Below are 18343 nucleotides of genomic sequence, written 5' to 3'. Positions count from 1 at the left end.
AAGCAAAGAGATTTATTTTGCCTTAGTGTTCTAGAAGTCCAAGAGCAAGACACTGGCATCTGCTTAGCCTCATGGTTTCTGGTAAGGGCCTCATAATAGAGGCAAGTGGGGACACAAAAAGAAGTCACATGGTGAGAGAGGAAGCAAGAGCAAGCTGACGAAGCCCAACATGATGATGAAGCCATTCCTAGGCAAAGGGACTGAACCTCTCTCCACGACCTAATTACCTCTCGAGGGCCCCGGCTCTCAACATGGCTACTCCAGGGACCAAGTCTCAACATCAGTTTTGTTAGGAATAAACCATATTCATATCAAAATGGACATCCAGGAAAGCACAATGCTGTTTTCTGTGTCCACAAATGACAGATGCAATAAGGGATGCCAGATTATCAAATCTTCTTGTCTAGTTGCTCTTCTAAAAACCTCAGATGCATTGAAGATGAAGGAGAGTGAAAATTAGGTTAGAAGAACCAATGCTCCTAAAATATAAAGACTGAATTGTAAGAAAGGAGGAGAAAAAATAATCAAATCATTCCATAGCATGTACCAGCAGAACAACTCACATATTCTTAAATTACTCTCCCTCAAGGACACTGAATTTTATAATTTTTCCAGTAGTATTACAGAGATAACATGGATATTATTTGGAAAATTATATGTAATGACATGCACTCTAAGACATGGGTGTTTGTCAGAGGTGAGACAAAACTGTAGAAAGCATCAATTCAATTCAGCATCCCTACTGTGCCACACACACACCTACTATGTGCCAGCACCAGGGCTTGTGCTGGGGCTAGATGTTAGGATAAACAGACTGAATCACATCAGGGGTTGTTGACATTCTCTTAAAAGAAATAAATGGTATCATAGAGACATTATTATTATTACTTTAACTTTAAAATCAAATTCTGAAGCCTACTCCTTTGAAAAACTGGCAGCATATGCTTTACTTCTTTCCCTATTCATGCCTCAAGAATCATGTTTCACGGCTTCTCTATCAAGCTTTCTCAATACTGTCAACCACCTTCCACTTTCACAAAGGCATTCAGGGTAGAGGTGGGAAGGTGTGCATGTATACTGGTGTGTGTGTGTTTTCCAGGTCTCCTTCTTCTTTGCTTTGTAGCAAAGAAGTGTTTTGGACTTTTCACACTGCACCCTGATGTTGGATATTATTCTTATCCATCAAGTAAACCTCTCGGTACCAAGTCTTGTGTCTCACTACCTGGATTTTCCATGCTGGAATAATGTCGAATGCTTCTCCTTAACTGCTTACTGAGTGAATGGATGGATATTTCAACTCTGAGCTTTATATTCAGACTACAGAGTATTTGACAGTCAAAATATTCTTCATGGCAATGGGTGTCAATTTTTGGGAAAATTTCAATATATGCATATAAGTAAACTTCAGGACAAGTTGAGTGAGGTTTAATTTACACAGAGTAAAATCTGAAGTTATGATAAGTGGGTCCCATTCGAGTAGGTGGTCCTTGCCAGATCCTGTCCCTTGGTTCTCTGGCTGAGTGAGGTGCAGTAGGACCTGGGCACTATGGTTTTTATATCTCCTCAGGTGAGTCTGATAAAAGCCCCAGGTGACAGATCCAGGAGTAGGTGACGTTTTTGCTACTGCATATCACATTTCCTTTCCTCTCTTCATCTAGGGCCCAGCCACCTTCTCTCAGTCAATGATTAAGATCAAAGTGAATCCACATCAAGTCTACTCAGCACTCTCCTTGGAAACAAAACCTTGAAACTCAGATACTTGGCCAAAGTCAAGTATAATTTCTGAATCTTAAGCAGAAATACAGCTACTAAAATGACACTGTGAAATGAACACAAGATATCCACTCAAGAAAATAAAAGTGGCTTAGAATCAGAACAGATAAAAGGATTGTGATTTGGGGGCCTCTAAGTGAACGTTGCTTTAGGGAGGTGATGGGGTGAGAGGAGAAAATCATACCTCCAATTGCACTGTTCTGGTGCCAAACTCGACCTCACACCCAGAGCTTTCAAATGGTAGATTTCAGGGGCTCTGTGAATTGTAAGGTTGATATCAAGCCGCAGCCTAAAGAACATAGCTCTCAAGAGAATTAGGGAAAATTTACTTATCTTCCAGGGAGAGGGATGGTTTTGTGGTGCCATCCTTCTTTCAATTACTGAAAGACAACACAAAAGTATTATTTCCTCTGTCACTTAACTGAGAATGCTGGAAGATGTAATTAAGAATATGAGGTAATCTTTTCCCTATTGAAACCTCAATTCCTACAGATCATGATTTGTATTTGGGTGAAGCCCACCACACAAACGCTGGGATTCTATCACCACTCTTTTGTCATTCCCCACACTCCTCCATTGTGATTCTAGTTTAATAATTCAAGTAATGGGATCAGTAGCCAGAGACTTGACATGTAGTGGAATGGAATCCAACCTTTACTAATGTCTTATTCAAAATGAGATGGATTGATTGCTGGGGGAGTACTGACCAGCGCACTGCCCCCCCCCCTCAATTAATCAAAACAGAGGTATGTTTGGTATTCAAAAAGATTAAAATGTATAATGTCTACAAAGTAAGTTAAGAATCTATAGATTAACATGAGTCTTTTAAAAAGGAATGAACTAGAAAAATCATCTTGGTTTTGAAAAATGCCACTGGGTTACTCCTACGAGAAAGAAAATCATGGAAACTGGCTGTGGGGAAATTTGGAAGGATGCTTTGCACTATCATTTGCAGGCAGTGTGTGTTGGTCTCACCAGCTGCCAGGACTGGAGGGAAACTGCTGAGGGGGCAGATATGGCCAAACCAAACATCTCCCTGTAATTAGAGTTGGCTGGGGGAAAATGGCCAAAAGAGGATAGAAATATGTGGCCTCAGATTTGGGGGAGGGCGAGAATGCTGACTAGGTTTCTGAGAGACTTAAATTGAAGAACCTAGCTAGGTACGACCTTGGACTCTGTCTTCCCATCTGCTATGCTGCCCAGGGAAGAAGGCAGCACTGAGCACCTGAAACGTGGCTTATCCAAACTGAGATATGCTTTAAGTGCAAAGTACACTGGATTTCAAAGGCATGACACAAAATACTTCAATACTTTTTATTACTAATTGCATGGCAAAGTAATGATATTTTGAATACATAATGGGTTAATTAAAATATTTTATACAAATCAATTTCACTGGTTTCTTTTTACTTCCTTTCTACTTGGCTCTAGGAAACCTGACCCATGCTCCTTGCCTTCGATTTGCACTGGACATGTGCTGATGTAGACCTTTGTTTCTACGCTTGTTAAAATGTGAGTGGTGGTGAAGATCTGGGTGACAGGGGGTTCAGATGGGAAGGAACACTGGGGTGACATGCCAGGGCAAAATGTTATGGTTACTACTTGTTGACTGAGACCTTCAGCTTTAGGGAGTGTGAGGAGAAATTCCAAGAGACTCAAGTTAGTCAGGTCTGTCCTGAGTACCACTCCACCTCTCTGTACCTCAGGTGACCAATCTGCAAATGGGAGGGAAGGATCAAATTCTTGTTGAATGCCAGGCATGTCTGTAATCCCATCCGCACAGGAGGCTGAGGCAAGAGGATTGTGAGTTCAAAGCCAGCCTCAGCAATTTATAGAGGCCCTAAGCAACTAATCAAGACTCTGTCTCTAAATAAAATATAAAAAAGGGCTTGGGGATGTTGCTCAGTGGTTAAGTGCCCCTGGGTTCAGTCCCTGATACTAAATAAATAAATAAATAATAAAAAGTCTTGCTGAATGAAATAAAATCTGAGAAGCTCTATGTCTGCATTGTTGCCATCACTCCAAATTTGTGTGATTCTCACAAAAACAAGTAGAATGAACCTCATAGCTCTTTGTCTTCAGCCAGGACCCATCCTGAAGAGCCTCACTATTTATCTGTTAGTTGTCCTTCAGCTCCTTTTGTGAGAACAAACTTATGGATTCCCTGGTGGTGTGTCAACATAGGTACAGATACACAAGGAACAAGTGCAAGATGAATAAAAGAAGCTTCGTGTCCCTTTTAGGGACTCAAGACAATTAGAAAAGAAAACTCCCATGGATGATATTCAGAGGAAATGTACTTGTTTTCTTTCAAATCTACATAAGAAATATCTATGATTTTCCTGTTAATCTGTCAATCATGGACATCTAAGACTTTGATTTAAATGAATCTAGTATTTTAGATTAGTAAATAATCCAGTTCAATAAGAATTCCGGGAAACCCAACTCTTCCCTTCTTCAAAAATCAAACAACCTGCAAATTGAAACAGTATCACTTCTCAAGTACATTAGTTTCCTAAGCGTAAAAGAAGACAGTAAAAACCAAATAAATATGCCAACAACAGACGATGAATTTCTTTTTTATACAAAGCTTGACTCTAGTCTGCCTCAGCCAGTAGCAGGGCTGGTGGGGAAAACTGGCGACTCAGCTGATGAGCTTTAGAATGTGCAAATTAGTCGCCTACAGTAAAAAGCCAGGGTGGGTAATGTACAGATCCAGCCCACTCATCTGAGGTTAGCAGCACCTGCTCCTTTTTGATGTGGGTGGCTTGTGTTTCTTCAGCCCCACAGCCCCTTCCTGGATGACTCTCTTGTTTAGCAACCTACCCAGTCAGGCAGTCTGAGGCAAGAAACACAGGGTGGGAGGCATAGCCAGATAGAACTGTAGGGAACATGGAAAAAAATGAAAAACCCTGGCTTTGGGACTGACCCATCTGGCTTAATTTTAGTTCCACCACAGGGGCTGAGTGACCTTGGGCAAGTTGCTTCACTAGTCTGAGCAGTTATATGGGAAAAGCTAAAGAAGTTCTACTTGCATCAGGAAACTGTGCGGTACCTGGTGAGTAGTAAGTGCTCTGCTAAAGTTATTTCTTCTTATGCCAAAGGCAAAAAGTAAAAATGTTTGGCATAATCTATTATTATAGCAAACCTCAGCTGACTACCAAGGAAGTGGTAAAAAAAAAATTATTGCAAATACATGAAGGCCTAGATCATACCACTACAAAAATTTCAGGAAAGGAAAACAAAGAGCAAACAATATCAGGCACTGTCCTAAAATAATAAGAGATCCAGGCCAAGATTATCCATGGATACTCAAACCACTGGATGAAGGGGAGGTCAGAACAGGATGTTCACAAAGGACTCTGTATCAGTCTACATGTGGCTTATTAATAACTCAAAGTGGACCTTGACTTGGTTAGGTCTGGTTACTATTTTACTGAAGGCTTCAAACTTATCATGGAGGGTGGTGGAACAAGGTGATATCACCTACCCCATGATGTAATGCATTATCTAGCATAGGGCATCACTTATAAAATATTCATGCCAAAAGATGTGTACCCTCCATATAATAATAAGACCCTACACAAAATGCTTTTCAGGAAGAGAGGAACAAGTTAAATGACACTATGAAGAAACAAACCCAGAGTGTAGGACATTCTACACCATAACCAGCCTGGACTCTTTGAAAAGTCATTTAAGGGTTGGGGACATAGCTCAGAAGTAAAGCACTTGCCTTCCAAAAAATCCATACAACAACAACAATAGCAGCAGCAGCTGTGAAAAGCAAAAACAAAACAAAACAACAAGAACAAAAAAACATTAAAAAAGAAAAAAGCCATACATTGTTTTACAGGATAAAAGAAAAGCTGTCAACCATATGAATCAAATGAATTCAATTAGATACTAGATTTTGGGGTGAGGGACTGAGCTATAAAAGATAGTTTGGGATAGGTGGGGGGCTGTGAATATGATATTATATAATATCATGGAATGATTATTAAAATTCCTAGATGTGATAATAGTACATGGTAACTATGTAGAGGTGAAATGTCAAGAAATTGCTGCTTCCAATTGGTTCGCCAAAAATTTATAAAATATGTATGATTTTTATTTAGAATTTTAAGAATGACAAATTTTATGAATGAATGGTAAATTGAGGTAAACGACTTTAGGTATTTGATTTACACTTCTTCCAACAAGTAGGTTTGAGATTTTTCACAATCAAAAGCCAGGAGAAAAGTGGAAGAGAAAAAAAAACAAAAGAAAGTAACATCACCATGCGTGTACATGTGTGTGTGTGTGTGTATATATATATATATATATATATACACACACACATACATACATACACAACACACACACACACACGCAGAGAAAAAGGAAAATAAGATCAGATAATATCACCACCTCCCTCTTTGAGAAGACCCTTGACATTGATATTCAGGTTGGCTTCCTTGCATGCCTTCTCATTCAATATGGTTTTATTTTTTTTTTACCAACTTTAATAAATTTCATGTGCACTCATTCAAACTGACATATCCATTGTCTTGGTTTTTTTGTTAGTTGACATTGAAACCAAATTTTAAGCTTCTGTAGAGACTACCAGGTAGGCATGAAGGCTAAAATAACAAATAAAAAGCTCCTGAAATTGATACCTACATGCCTATCAGAGTGGTTTTAAGCTGGCAAAACTGGATCAAAGGTGGTGGGTGGACCATCCTATTGGATTCTGATATTTTCCAAAGACAGAAGCTCCCTCTCACCTGCCCTGGGCATTGATAGAGGAAGAACAGGTAAAGGGGGCTGGTCAGCCAGGCCACTGAGGTTTCTAGAGTCTGTTCCTGTGTGCAGCATGCTGCGCCTGAGTTCTGTTGCACAGAGCAACGATGGCATAATCTGCCGAACAGCTACTGAATTCAATTTTTAGAGTTCCCAAAGAGGCAGGACTGTGATGACTTCAACACAGAGAGGGCTAGCTACAAAGGATCCGGATTCAGATAGCGTGGGTGTGCGTCTGGCTCTGCTGCATATTAACTGAACAAGCTCAGAGCTGTGTTTCTCAGTGGGTGTGCTGTGGATGCTGCCAGGGACAACTCTTCACAGGACAGAACTGTCCCAGGCACTGCAGGACCATCCCTGCCCTACTCTCTCTAGGACCAAAGGCTAAGAGTGTCTCCCAGTCCTTGAGAGTAGCACATGTACACACTCCAGAAAGCCCCCTGCCTTTGACACAGGCTAAATTCTCATCCTCAGATTTATCTGGTGATAATTTCAGCTCTACCGTCTAAGAAGTGTTTGGGGAGGATCATATGTGCTGCAGCTCTTTATAAACTTAAATTAGCTATACAAATGATATGCTTTTATGCATCCACAAGGCAGCCTGCACTTAAAGGCAGGGCTGTGGGATGGGCCAACCACCTGGATTCCAGGTGGGCCCTATTACGGTCTTGTCAATCTAACCAGACACTAGAATGCATGACAGCTATTTACTCTGAAAATGTTTTCCCGTGATAAGTGGGAAATTTTGGCTTGTGAGTATTGCTACAGATTAAAACCACACCACAGTGTGAATTTTACAGTGAAAGCAGATGGCAAAGACACGGGCTACTGTAGCAGATGAGCAGCATGGCTTCCTCAAAGTGGCTTCACAGAATCTGGTTTAGGATGTCACCCAAACTGGCCGGGAATGGAAATGACACCTCTCTTGGCGAGCAAGTGATGAGAGGATTGTGGGATGACGTCAGGGATGGGGACTACAAAGTGCCACAGAAGATGACACCCCACCCTCCTATGATCAGGTCTGATTTTCAAAATAATGTACTTTAGAGATGTCTGTTTTAAACTTCTGAACAATGCTTTGGAAAGGGAATCTTGGAGGCGAGGCAGACTAGCACACTGCCTCTGGTGGACTGTAAGCTCTGAAGCTGAGATGGGATAATGGAGCTGGGGTCTTCACAATTTAGTGCCTGAGAACCCCCTGGAGAGTCTATCAGCATGAAGACTACCTACTTTGGGTGTCTGTGAACCTGGGGTGGCCTGGGGCTATGGAACCCAGGGCTTTACGCATGCTAAGTGCATGCTCTACCACTCAGCAGTGCCCCCTCCCCTGGCTGCACTTTAAAACAGCTGTTTGGGTGATTTGGACACAGGAAGCCACCGACTGCTCCCCTCTAGAGACTTCTCTGGTGGAAGGCAGCCTTCAACTCTCTTCAGGGTTCACTCTTGCTCTCATTTCATGGCCTTTATAACTCAGAATTTAGTAAAAAGTGCTTCTTTGCTTTTAGGCCTGGGCATTACAGAATTGCTTTCTCTTTGCTCCTCCCCGCCACTATGTGAATGAGAAGGTACTTTCATTGTGCTGATCTGATTTCTTCTGTAAAATTCACTTTTAAATGAGGTCTAGGAAATGCTGACCAGACAGGAAGCTCTGACCGCTCCTTTAAGGCTCAAAGCCTCAGGTATTAACAGAGAAATGAAGGAGGCCACAGAAGGCTGGGACCAAGGAGGCAGAATGGGTAAAAGGAACACATCTGGAAGAAAAAGAAATGAAAACAGATGCCTAGTCCAGGTCAGAAGCCAGCGGGAAGGAGGAGTGAAATGGCCCATGAGGATTATGGGGGGGGGGGTGGTAGGTGGGGGTCAGAGGGGCGCTGAGCACAGAGTGATGGATGGATAGCTTCTCCACAGATTCAACAGTATTTAGTGCCAACACAGTGTTATTTATAACCTCACTCAACTCTGTTTACCAATTCAACTTTGGTAAATTCCATTCATCTTCAAAACAATTGGCTGATAATGTCAAGTCCCTAAATCTATGGGCTTGGCCATCTGAAATGAGATCTTTTATCCTTCTCTGGCTTTCCAGAATACATGTTCATTGCATTCTTGCAAGAAGAAAGACTACCCATAAAAGAAAAATTAAGGGGCATAAAGTCGAAAGAATATTATGCCAAAGCTTTTGGTAAGAAAATATTTATGTCCACAGTACTTGCCACACCCTTTCTGGGAAGATATTACTGGCCTAGAAGCTGGGTTAGTGTATCCCAAAATACACCTCACAAAAAGCACAGTTACCCTCCCAAAATAGGCCCTATAATTAAGTGAAGTCTTTTCAAGTGGATTGTTCTATATCACAACTTGACATATGTTGCTTTAATCTCTCTGCTTCAGCAAATGTAGCCATATTGGGCTACAAAAGCTCTCAGCAACTCACATTTAAGCCAGATTGTGGTGTCACTAGCAAACTGATGCAAATAAACAGTCCTGGGTACCAAAATACTCAATCTCAATCATCTGTAATGAGATCTCTCTGCTCCCTAAGCACAGTTTGATCACAACAGAATTGCTACCCTTGATTCAAAAGAACGAACAGCCCAGACTGAAGTACGGTTTCATCTCTGAGGTCACCTGAAGACAAACACATCTGAGCAGGCTGGGGCTGAAATTGAAAGCACGAGACTTCTTTTGTGGAAACGCTGGGCTCATGCTATGTGAGTCTCACTTTTATGTGTAGGGACCAGCATTCAGTATGAGCCACTGGAGGCCCATCGTCTGGATTTATTTAGGTCAGTTTTTGCTTGGAGTCAAGGGTAACAGATGAGGTAACTTCTCTGGAGCCCTTTCAGCCTTCTGAATTCTGAACCAATTTGTTTTTACATATTATATATAATTTTACATACGTGTTAAAATATTTAAATTTGTAAAGATTTAAAGAAATGAGTACTTCAGACATCTAAATTTTGTTACTGCTTCTAATATGAGTTTCTCAAGTTCAGCACTATTGACATTTGGGGTTGGGTCATTCTGTGTGTGTGTGAGTGTGTGTGTGTGTGTGTGTGTGTGTGTGTGTTGCTCTCCTGAACATTGTAGGGCATTTAGCACATTCTGCCCTCTGGACTCCATTAGCACACCCTCCTTCCCCTCAGTTGGGGCTTGATACTACCAAATGTCTTTTGGGAGGGTGAAACTGACCCCGCTCCAGAATCACTGCTCACTCTCTATTTATGTGTTTCTATCTCACCCCCTGGCATGGCCGGGAGAACAAAGGTCTGGGTTTTTGGAGGTGACCACAAGTTAGTTTTAAGAATCTCAAACCTCCCCTGACTCACAATGAAGAATTGGGATCTGTGACACTCTACCTCCTCACGAGATGTATAAACAGCACTGCTGATGTCTCCAAAGAAGGGAGCTAGGACCTGGCTTCATTTTAGTCAGAACTAGGATGAGGACGGATTTGCTATCACCTAACTCCTGGAAGTGACCCTCCCTGCTTTCTGGATATCCATTCTTAGAAGAGGGTTCAACAGAAACCCTCACTGACCCACTTCTAGGTAGTGACTGACAACAAGGGTTAGGGTTGGGTATCTGTTAACATCGTCTGCAGAGGCCATGCTTCTGGGCCAGATCCCATCAGGGGCAGCACTTCAAGTGCTGGGCATATGTACATATGAGTGCTCTCCTCAAGGAGTTCTGCAGGGCAGGGAAGGGTATGAAAGATGGGAAGTTCAGCCCAGAGAAGAGAAGGTGAATGAGGAAGGAGAATATCTAAATATCTGGAGAGGTGGCATGTGGGAGAGTGAGTGGACTTCCTCAGAAGGTGACTAAGAGCAGAAGATGACTCAATAAATATTTACAAATTTATCACATCCCTTCCATGTGCTAGGCACCGGGATGACAGAAAGGAGTAAGTCCAAATCCCTGTCCCATGAGCACATATTAGAGTCCTAAAAACTAGATTGTTTTTCTTTCCGTCCATTTTTACCTCGCCTCCTTTCCATCCCTCTCTTTCTTTTTAAAAAGTTGAGATAACTGTCCAGTTGTTTGTCTAACTGCTCATTTTTTTCCATTTTAACAATTAAGGTTTAACTTACAGCAAAATTCACCCTTTCTAGTGTGTTCAGTCCTGTGGGTTTTCACAAAAGCATGCAACTGTACACGTACTACTAAAATTAAGCTATGGAACACGTTTAACCCCTCCCCCACAATTTCTCTGAATCCCCTAATTGTTTATTTATTATTTTATTTTCTTATTGAGACAGAACCTTTGTATATCTACATGGGGTTCAGTATAGTGACTTGATCCACGTATGCAATGCGTAATGACCAAATCAGGGTAATAAGCACTTCTATCTCCTCAAATTTTAGTCACCTCTTGGCAACTCTTGTACTCTTCAAGATATTTTGAAATATGTGATAGAGTGTTGTAACCAACAGTTCCCCTACCAGGGTTCAGAAAGCCAGAGTTAATTTCTCCTCTCTGTGTTGGTGCCCCAGCAAGCTGCCTTAAGCAATAGCAAGTTCCTTATCTCTAAGAAAATTTGAATTCCCCTGTCAGGAATTTTGTAGAAGAGACTTTTGGTAATTGGGAGGTTGGAGCAGACACTGCCTGAGGCCATGTCCATCTTTTTGATTCCATGAAACTGCAGCAGAGTCACCTATAGACATAGGATCTTCAATATCATCAGTCCGTCTGCAGTTATGGGGTAAAGATCTTCATCTCCAAACCAAATACTTCTAGTCAAAACTCAAAAATTTTAGTTCAATAATTGGATCTCTGAGAAGCTACCCAATAAGCATAGGCCAAAAAAAAAAAAAAAAAAAAAAAAAAAAAATCCAAAGGAAGGTTTGGAAATTAAAGCCTATACATGGTATTTACCATACTTATTAAGGGTACTATCTACCCTTAAACCCTCTTTCTCTTACTGTTAATGTGTTTCAAAATAACATCAACTCCAAACTCGAATAAAGCTCAAACAATGTGACTTCATTTGCTTGCAAAGGTGGCAGGAAGGGAAGTTCAATTAGCCCAGCCTGTCTAAGAATGGATTGCCAAGGTTACAAAAGATGGTAAATGCCACAGAGGTTATGGAATGAATGATGGAAGGGGCTGTGGTGAGCAGCTGTGCAGTGCCCTGTGACATCAAATGGGTGTGACCAACCCATCCCAGCAGCCCTCCTGCTGGAAGATGCCTTTTGGTGGCTTATTGTCAGTGACAAATGTCTAGTCTCCAACAAGGCTGGACATGAAAACGACAGCTTTATTGAGCATCTACCATGCCCCAGTACTACCAATCTCATTTTATTCTCACAGCAACCCAATGGGGTAGGTAGAATTGGAGGCCTCTTTTTAAGAAGAGGAAAATAAAACTCAGAAAAGTTATATAACAACCAGTAGGTGCAGAACTTGAATTTTAACTTAGGTCTCCTGACCTTAAAGACTGTCCTTTTTATTACTACTAGCATGGTCTGGGTGGTTGCTAGATTGAACGTTCTTGGTCTCTTGGGCCACTGAACGCCAGTCTGTGGGCAAGCTCACAGGCATGTTGGGTCCTTAAATTCTTTAATTTACCATTCCTCAAGCAGCTAGCGGTCTGCTTCTCTCTCATTTCAACATATAGGTAACAAGGATTTTTCTGCTTCAGAAACTAATTCTTTTGGTGTACGAGTTGATTATCATGTTATACAGCTGGCTTAGAACATAAACTAAGCTGTCATGGTGTTCTTTATCCTGTGCCCAGAAGCTTTCCTAAATCGAGACTTGCTGCATTTCAGAAAACCCCATATTGCTTAATAACATTAGTAATAACTATGGGGAAAACACCATACTGTCAGAAAACATCAATTCAGCATTGCATTTAATTATAAAATTCCTTTCTAAGTTTAGTGCAGATTTAGAAGATGCAGAGAACAGGGCAACGACTTTCCTTCATGAGCACCATTTTATAACAGAAGGTACTAGAAATAAATGCAGTATCACTTACCAAAATTTCCGCCAACTATCACAAACTTTATATACACCACATGTCTTCTAAAACAGCGGCAGGACTGATTCTGAAAAACAACATAAATAAATAATTAAATAACCACTCAATAGGCATAATTTAACGTACATTGTCTTTCTGGAAAAGCTGATCACTTTCCTTTGTTTTGGGCACCCATCAATTTACCAAACTCCACCTACTAGTTTCCTCTTTGTTTTTCACAGGAAGATGAAACCAATTACCTCAGTACATGTTACTATAAACCTGGATACTGAAATAAATCAGAAACTCTATTCACAAGTAGTTGAAATTGGGGGCTGGGGTTGTGGCTCAGTGGTAGAGCGTGTTTGCATAGCATGTGTGAGGCTCTGAGTTCAATCCTCAGTACCACGTAAAAATGAATAAATAAAAAAAAGCTATAAAAAACCAAAACTGTTGAATTTTTAACTCCTTAAAATAATCAAAGATAAGAGAACAATGGGAAAAATATCTAAAGTGTAAAGTGGAACTCATAGTAAATTTCAACCAAAGCAATCTTATCCCCCTCAACTGTCCCTTCTTCCCAGCCACCTGAGAGATCCTGAGCAATTTTCTTAACCAATTTTTTTTTTTTTTAGACTTCATTTTACTATCTGCAAAAGAGGGATTATTGTACTAACCTCTAAGGGTTGCCATGAGGATTCAATGACACAGATTTACAGACAGAAATGACACTTCAGACAGGCTTAACACAGCATCTGGCAAACTGTGAGCACTCAGTAAACAGGCTCAGAACATAGCGTGGCCTCCCTCACATCTGGTGCGAACCAAGGCCTAAACATGCTGCTGCAATGCCACTGCAGCTCTGGGACTGGCTGCTGCTCTCCTTCTCATCACAATACCCCATCTGGTGTGCATCACGCCTTGCAGAAACCAGTCCCTGGGCCACTGATCCCTTCCCATCTACCTCTGCAGCTCTGCAAGGCATTCTTGGCAGACACACCTTCTGGCTCCCCTACTAGTTTCCTCTTTTTACCTGACACATGGGTACCTGCGTGACACAAGCATGATATCCATGCCTTTTTGGAGACTGGAGTCCAGCAGCTGTCCCCAGCTAGCCCAGAGTAGCTGAGGATCTCTTACTCTTCCATAACCTCTACACAGATAAGGAACTGTCAGTGATCCCCACAAGAGGACCCAAGCTGGTGAGGCCAGGTAGAGTTGCCTGGCACCCACCAGAGACCAGATCAAGAACCTGTTTTTTATTAGTTTCACAGATGTGAGCCTGTGGTTGTGGGGCTGGTGGAGTGAATGGTAGAAAGGATGAAATTCTATCTCTCCTCCAAGTATCCTCGTGAATGATGCTTTGCCTATGAGATCAGAGACAGCAGCCACCAAAAGTGATTCTCAGGAAGTTCTGCTCCATCCTTGGTCCCCACTGAGTCTGTGATGGACCAGCTTCAGGATGTTCACAAGACTAGCCTCAGGCTTCTGAGCCTTTTTCCTGAATAGCTGCAGCTTGGGATTCCTGTGTATTTTGTCAATCAACCAATCAATCAAACAAACAACAGAATAATTCTTCCTTTTCAAATGAAGAGAGTATAATGATTTTCTCCACTGAAAACCACTCATCAGGGCATTGTGACCACTTGCTTTGGCAGAAATTCACAATTGGCAGCATCTTTCACTCCAGACATCATGTCAAGTGACTCTTAGGGTGAGTGGGAATACACACTCCCTCCCCAATAATGACAAAGACTGATGAGCTCAGAGAACAAAGGCTGGACTTGGCACAGCCTTTTTATACTAAAGGACGTGTAGAAGCACTTCATCCGAATTTCTTTTTTTTTTTTTTTGAGATATGTGGTATTAATTACCAATAAAAATAACTGATAACAAAGAGGGTGGCATGACTGATTTGTCCTCTGTTTCTAGAATTACAATGTATGCATCATCATTGATGAGTAATAACATTTTTATGGGTGCTCCCATACAACAACATGTATCCTGGTGTGCCCTTTTGTTTCTGATACATACCACAGACTGATGCATGACGTGTGACTCCTGGTTTAAAGGTGCAATTTTTATTATACACTGGGAATAAGTAGCTCTACTATAGTCTCATCTCCATGGGGTCACTGCCTCTCCCTTTTTCCTAACAGCATTTCTCCAGCCTCAGTGTCTCATGGGCAGGTGACAGCACTCTCAGCTGGGGGATGGGGACTCAATAGTTCACAGTTTTGGAGTATGCCAATCAATAGCATTAGCATCACTCATGAGGTCCTTAAAAATGGCAGTTCCAAGGACCCACCCAAACCAACCCAGTCACCATCTATCTTACAAGATTCCCCAGGTGATCTGTGTGTACGAAGTTTGAATGGTCCTGATCCAAGGGAAACCCATTCTCTTGCCCGTGATTGGTTCAAGGATAAGCCATTGAGACATGACAAATATTTTACCCGGAGCTTCTCATTTTTTGGGAGAAAGTCCTTGCTCCTGAATTGTGTCGATATGATGTCTGGATCAGCTGTCCAGAGACAAGAAAAACACAGGGAAACAGAGTGCAGGTTATTGCATTGGTCAATCCTGAGGCCTGTGGTATCTCTGAGTTTCCAAGAAATTTCTTATTGTTCCGGCCTCCTTGAGTTGGGTTTTCAATTATTTGCAGATGGAAAACTTTCAGTTCCCAATAAAGCATGATGAAAGGAATAGAACGCCAAGGCCCTGGGCTCAGCCACACGCTGAAGAGTCAGATAAGGCAGTGCATGCAGAGACCAGGGCAACAGTTCAGAGACTCAATTTGCTCAGGAAACTGACCCAGTCTTATTTCTGGTCAGTTCTGTCAACCATAGATCTTTTGCACATTTCCCAAAGCCTTCTAAATCTGCTGTTTTCAATGATCAACCAGAGGAAATGCTGATCATGTTCCAAAGTATTTTAACCAGGGGAGCCAACAGTTGTCTTCCCAAGAAGTCACATGGATGTCATTTCCTGCAAGGACAATGGGAGACTAATTGCTGGGCCTCAGCCTCCAATAGGGAAGACAACCTGTGAAATGTGATTACTGCAGGGTAAATAAGGAAGAGCTCAAGGCTCTCAGAAGCCATTTTTGGATCTGCTCCAATTACTTGGGGAAAAGGGGGCGGGGGGGGGGGGCAGGAGCCGGGTGGGGAGGGGAGAGCCAGCTGGTCTGGGGAAAAAAAATGCAAGGGGCGGCAGCTAAGATAGCTGCCTGAGCCATTTTTTTTACACATCACTGGTAGTTATTAAAGACCTTTTTGAGGAAACCAAATAGACCAGCTATTATACAAAACCATACACGGCTTTGGTATAATTTAACTTCATATATAGGAGTGATGTCAAGGAGAACTGAATGTCTAAATGGACATTATCTCTCTGGCGTGTCCTAGCTTCCTAGCCACAGGAGGATATTCTGGGTTTGAGCTGAGGTTGGGTTTGTTGTGTTGGCTCAGTGAAGAATGTATTTTCTATCAAGGGGTGGCTCACTGATGGTTTCCACAGAATGTTTCCTCAGGTTCTATCTCCTTAGAGCTCTTTTTCTCTCAAATACTTTCTGCTTTTTCTTTCCTGGTACCGCATACTCCAATAATCCCAAGTTCCATCCCGTGAGATCAGCTTTTACTACAGAGCTAGACCTATCACTCATGCTCCCCTAAACTGGAAGCACTTTGAGTTCAGTAATTTGATTTGATCACTGTTCTGTTCCCAAAGTCTAGTACAATGGTAGGCACTGGGTAAAAAGTATCTGTGCAGAGTGAATACATTCAAGGCCTCACTCAGACTCAAGAGAGCCCCTGCTATCATTTCCTACCTAGCCTCTCTGAATCTGGACTCTCCTCTCTGGAGGAGGTCCCTGCTAGAATGTCTCGGGTGGGAAGGACTTAGCAGCTCCCCCGCTATATTCCCCAAGTGAGAAACTGAATCCATGGAAGCCTACTCAAGTTTGTACTATTAGTGGATGGCAGAGGCAGGATTTTTAGTTTAGATTCAGTGCTCTAGTGACTAGTGCAAAAACTTCAATGGTCTTTCAGTAGGACCTAGTAAGGCCTGGTATGGAGCAGGCACTCAATAATTATTTGTTGAGTAAATGAATGGGACTCATACATGTATGAATGAACTTCAGGTTTTCTCAAAGTGGAACCTTCTCCAAGATAAACACAATAATACCCTGGGATCCAGAATGGAGATGAGAGGAACTTCTCTCTCCTCTTGACTAAAAGGAGCAGTAGGAACACTGGACCTTTTTCCCTACAGTGCCTCTGAGCCACCTCCAGGAACCTTGGGGCATGTGGACACTGCTAGAAGACCAAAGGTGCAAACAAACTGACATTCTTCAGTTTTGCCCACAAAACCACCCACTATCATTCTAACCTCACTTCATCAGTCTTATCTTTCATTTCTTCTTCCTCTCTCACACGCAGCTTTACCAGAGCACTTGCTTCCCTAGCACTGGTTCCTCTCTGGGCCTTTCCCTACTCTGTTACTTCTCTCTTACATGCCCTTACCTCCATCTACAAGAATGGAGAACCAACCTGTCTCTCAAGTCAACCCTACTATAAATCCCTCCCTGAAGTTCTTGCTCATTTCCTCACTCTATTTATCCTTCTACCCCAGACTTTATCACACTACCTGCTCCAAGGAAAACAGCCAACTCTTTGAGGGCAAGAACGTAATCTAAATTCATCTTTGAACCATGGGGACCTAGCCTGGCCCCATGCCTTGCACAGAGGAAAGACTCTTGTTGCATTGAAATGGCTTGCTTCTTCTTAGTTCACCTTTCTCACCACATTATGCACATTGTGTAAGTGGCATTCCAAATCTCCCTCTAGTCTCCGTAGACTTGATGATCCAGCCAGCACACACCTGCAGATCCCATTTGCTAAGGAGCAGCATAAGTCTTTTGAGTCATATTTTCAAAAGCAAACAATGGGGAGGTGAGAAAGAAGAGTTTCCCTCCCTTCACAGCTCTCTTATGGCCATGGCTGTCCTGTGCAGCAGGAGGTGCACTCTGGGTGGCCTCTGCACACAAATAACAGGAGACTTAAAATACAGTCCTGATTCCTTCCATGCTACAATATTCTCTGCAAGCCTAAAGTCAATTGTCTGAAAAATTAAAGAGCTCCAAATGGTAGGATAATACATTAAACAAGCAAGCACACAAACAAAGCCCAATTGCCAGGGACAAGGGTGGGAACTAGCAACCACAGGGTTCCCTAGGAAACCAAGCCTACTTTCTGACTGGCTGTGGCCTTGCTTCCTCACTGGGGGGGTTAGCGAGATGCCCTGAGAAGTCATGACTGACCCATCTTCCCCTTCTGTCACTTCTGCTGGCTTCACTCCAATAAACTGGAGGGCTTCAAGCAAGGCTGTGGCTGTTTGCTGGAGTGGAAGTAAACAGCAGAGAGAAGACAGGAGAAGAGAGGAGGAGGAGGAGGAGAGAGAAAAGAGCAAGGAGTCACTTTCCCAGCAGAAAGGAATTATTGATCACAGACAAAGAGGGTGGCAAGGTCAAACTACAAAAGCTGGCTGCTCCCTTTCATCAGCTATTTCCAGGACAAGAGTGGGTCGGAGGCTCACAGTAGAGCCAGGCACCACAAAATCAACAAGGAGCTCCTCCTACATCAGTTGGGAGGGGCAAGTGAGGGCTCCCGGCATGGCATCCACGGGTCTGTTGTAGGCACATGGGCACAAATGTGTGAGCTTAGTCGTGCATATGGATGGGTGGAGGGTAGGAGTAGCACTCACAACACCATAATCTCCATTAACCTCCAGGCAATAGTAATAGTGTTGATATAATTTCATATTATTAT

At 42.4% G+C, this 18343-nt stretch overlaps 1 protein-coding gene across 3 annotated transcripts in view; it reads right to left on the bottom strand.

The window, feature by feature from the left end:
- Window positions 1-18343, bottom strand: part of Fyn (FYN proto-oncogene, Src family tyrosine kinase) — a 201057-nt gene that overhangs the window by 103556 nt on the left and 79158 nt on the right. For all 3 annotated transcript variants that reach the window (XM_076858338.2, XM_076858339.2, XM_077109636.1), the window contains one exon: window positions 12534-12603. The gene's annotated coding sequence lies outside the window, so the exon portion shown is untranslated. The remainder of the gene's footprint in view (window positions 1-12533; window positions 12604-18343) is intronic.

Source organism: Callospermophilus lateralis, chromosome 6 (genome assembly GCF_048772815.1).
Source record: "Callospermophilus lateralis isolate mCalLat2 chromosome 6, mCalLat2.hap1, whole genome shotgun sequence".
In the NCBI taxonomy this organism is placed as follows: domain Eukaryota; kingdom Metazoa; phylum Chordata; class Mammalia; order Rodentia; family Sciuridae; genus Callospermophilus; species Callospermophilus lateralis.
This window is presented reverse-complemented; position numbering and strand designations above follow the sequence as displayed.